We start from the raw sequence: 4,314 nt of genomic DNA on the forward strand, positions 1-4,314 counted from the left end.
AATTGTTCTAACATTTGAAAATAGAAATTCCAAAAACCGAAAAAATAAAAAACAGAAAAATATATAATTAAGAATTTCAAATAAAGCAAAACTGTCAAATTTTAATATCAAAACTTGAAAAACTGAAAATCGATTAATTGAAAAATCACATAGAAAACAAATTAAAAATGCTAAATTGTGAAATTAAAAAAAATCGAGATATGTATTGACAAAGCGTAAATTTGGAAAATGAGAAATAGAAAAAATTGAAAAACCACAAATCGAAAAACTAAATGAACATAAAATTGAAAATCTAATTTTTCGATTTTTCGATTTTTCGATTTTCTAAATTTTAAGTTTTCAATTTTTGCATTTTTGGATTTTTAACGATTTTTCGATGTTCGAGTTTCCCGATTTAAAATTTTTTAATATACTTATATTTCAATTTTTCAATTTTTCGAATTTTCGATGTGTCGACATTTCGATTTCTCGGTTTTTCAATTTTTCGATTTTTAAAATTTTTCGTTTTTCGATTTTTCTGTTTCGGTTTTTTAAGTTTTCAGGTTTTCAATATTTGTGGATTTCTCAATATTCCAATATTTTAGTTTACTCACTTTCTCAATATTTCAGTTTGGCGATTTGTCAGTTCGTCGATTCTTCAATTTCCCGATTTTTTTGAGTTTTCGATTTCTCAATTTTCCGATTTTACAGTTCTTCATTTTTACCATTTTTCAATTTTTCCAATTTAAAGTTTTACATTTTCGCTTTTATTTCTCGATCTTTCGATTCTACATTTCGCTTTTAGAATTTTCGGTTTTTCCATTTTTGGCATTTTAAAATTTTTTATTTTCAGATTTTTTGAATTTGGGCTACTTCTATTTATTAATTTTTCGATTTTTCAACTTTTCAATCTTGTAATATTCTACTTGATCGATTTTTCAAAATTTTTCGATTTCTTAAATTTTAGGTTATTTGATTTTTTCACACTTCAATTTTTCAATTTTTTTGATATTTTGAATTCTCGTTTTTTGAATTTTTCGATTCTCCAATTTTTCTATATTTTGATTTCGTGATTTTTCGATTTTTTAATTTTCCAATTTTCGATTTTTCAGTTTTCCAAAATGTAAAACTGGAAAGTTGAAAAATTGAAAAATTTTTAAAACTGAATATTTGCAAAATCGGAAACTGGAAAAACGAAAATACTGAAAAATCTAAAAATTGATAGATCCATAATGACAGAACTCGAAAAATGGAAAATTCGAAAAAGTGATAAATTGAAAATCAGAAATTACAAAATTGAAAATAGAATATAATAGAAAAATTAAAAATTGAAAATTAATTACAAAAACGGTAAAACTGAAAAGTCGCGTAGTTGAGAAGTGGAAAACTAACTAAAAATCGAACATTTGAAAATAGAAAAACCAAAAATCGCAAAAATCGAAAAATAGATCACATAACTAAGAAATTCAAATAAAGCAAAATTGAAAATTGTAAACAAAAAAGCGAAAATATTATGATTAGGAGCACCTTTTTAGGAAATGATCAATCTCTTATAGCATGAAAAAGTAGATTTTCCGTTTAAACTAGTTATTGTGAAATTTTAGATATATTTTAGAAATATCAAATATGTGGTAAACTCCTAACTAAAATTTTCATCATCTTAAAACTTTACACACCAAATCCTATGTATATTTAATAATTTAATATATTTTTACAGAGATATCTTTGAATAAAATTGAATTTCTTTCTAGTCTCATTACACTAATTATAATGCTTTCACTTAATTTAATCGTTTAACTTTTAGTAAACAAAAACACTACCTCGAGATAATAAATAATTACTTTGATCGAGCACCTGTTCAATCAACACCAAATTTAGCCCAAAGCATGTTTTGGCAACCTGAAAATTTGTATGACTATGCTACACCCATTTTGGTTTTGTGGAAATTTACAGGTTTACCAACTTTCAAACTAGACACAAAAACTAATAAAATTATCGCTCTACAAACATCTGTTCTATGTTGTCTAGCAATTTTCTTATTGACTAGCAACTTTTTTGTGTATATAAGTTTCCATGGAATTCAAAATAACATGAACACCTGGCTAACCGTTGATCAATATGTACCAATAATAACCCAAAATTTAGGTTTTATCTGTGCCGCATATTTCCGGAAAAGGAAAATAACCGTTCTGTTTACACAAATACGTTTAATTGAAATGAGAATTGGACAACATTTTTCAGACAAATTTAATTACGAAGACATATCGAAGCACTTTATTTTGACAGTTGCTACAAAATTCAGTTTGTTTCTTGTAACTATGGCTGCAGATTTTAATTTTATGACAGCAGAACCAAAGGAATATGCCTTTCGTTACTGTTTCTACGGTGGATCGATTTACTATTTTGTGTCAGACTTAACGATATTTTTCTTTTTAACGTCAGCAGAAAAACTGTATATCGAACTTAACAGAAATCTTCAACAGCAACAAATTGTTAGACGTTACGAATTAAACGAAATTGTCAAAATCCATAAATTGTTACGAAACTTAGCTCAAAGTGTATCCAACGAAATGCAATATTTTTTACTTACACAATTTTTAAGTGATTTCTTTTTGATCGCTACCGGCGTGTTTCATGGTACTACTTCGATCGTAATCCACCCGAACGACTCATTCGGGTCTGCATTGGCCATGAGGACAGCCGTTGGTTTATGGTTAGCATTAATTTCGCATTCTGTTGTCACTATTACTTATCTGTTTGACAAAATACAAGAACAGGTAACTAAAACTTCTTAAAATCGACGTTTTAATAAAAAATGAAACAACGTTCTGAGTGAATCCGAAATTTTCAAACAAATTTTTAGGACCTACTGACCAGCGAATTAATTCAAGATTTTGCTAAAAATATCTCCAGCAATGTGACCAAGTTATATAAATTTGTAAGTATAAATAACATTAATCACTTCTAAAACTAGAAAATTTTAGGAAGAAACCGTTTCCTTAAGCACGAAAGTGAACTGCTTAAGATTTACAATTTTTGGATTTCTACCTCTAAACTGCACTATTATTTATTCAGTAAGTTGGTTAAAAAATATATAAAGTGGTTCGAAAGTGAAACATACAAGGTATGACTAGGTTATGTTAAAATACAAGTAAAAATTATGTCCTAGGCATATTTCCGAGACAAAATTTTCGATATTGTAAATAGTGAAAAATCGAAAAATTGGAAAACTGAAAAAATAAAAAATCCGAAAATTGTAAAAGAGAGCAAAAAATCGAAACAGCGCAAATCGAAAAACTAAAAAAACGTAAAATCGAAATCCTAAATCTGGAAAGTTGGAAAATTGAAAAATTTTTGTAAAACTGAATATTTAAAAATTGATAGATCAATAACTACAGAATTCGAAGAAACGAAAATTCGGATGTGATAAATTTTAAACTGAAAATCAGAAATTATAAAATCGAAAAGAAAACAATAATTAAAAATCGAAAAATTCAAAATTAACTACAAATCGAACATTAAAAAATACCGATAACTAAAATTTGAATAAGTGTAAAACTGTAAAATTGAAAAATCGCATAATTTTATTGTAAAATCGAAAACTTGAAAAGTCCGATGACAGGAGAACGGAAAAATGGAAAAATTTCATTTATAAAAAAGTTGTCTGAAAATTGCGAAAAAATTCAGGGATGTACATCTCGACATGCTGATTACAAAAATATAGCGTGTTGATGGTCACGGAGCAACATTTTCGAAAAAATCGGTACGAAATGCGAATTTATGAAAATTTCTAAAAATCTCGATATTTCAACCGACGATTCTGGAAAAACGGTTGAAGTTATCAAAGAAACCAGCTCGGAAGTGAGTTCTAGAGCCCGAAATCTGTAAGAAAATGTATTTAGTTAAGTTTCGAAAATGTCAAAATTTGGTCGAAATTTGAAGAAGGGGGGACCATTGGAAAAATTTCATTTTTAAAAAAGTTGTCTGAAAATTGCGAAAAAATTCAGGGACGTAGATCTCGACATGCTGATTTGAAAAATATAGCGTATTGATGGTCACGGAGCAACATTTTCGAAAGAATAGGTACGAAAGGCGAATTTTTGAAAATTTCGAAAAATCTCGATATTTCAACCGACGATTCTGGAAAAACGGTTGGAGTTATCAAAGAAACTAGGCCGGAAGTGAGTTCTAGAGCTCGAAAGCTATAAGAAACTGTATTTAGTTAAGTTCCGAAAATGTCAAAATTTGGCCTAAATTTGAAGAAAAGGGGACCATTGGAAAAATTTTATTTTTAAAAAAGTTGTCTAAAAATTGCGAAAAAATTCAGAGACGTAG

Source organism: Zophobas morio, unplaced genomic scaffold, assembly GCF_036711695.1.
Source record: "Zophobas morio isolate AGI-343-1 ecotype UQ-CSIRO unplaced genomic scaffold, CSIRO_AGI_Zmor_V1 ptg000014l, whole genome shotgun sequence".
NCBI lineage: Eukaryota > Metazoa > Arthropoda > Insecta > Coleoptera > Tenebrionidae > Zophobas > Zophobas morio.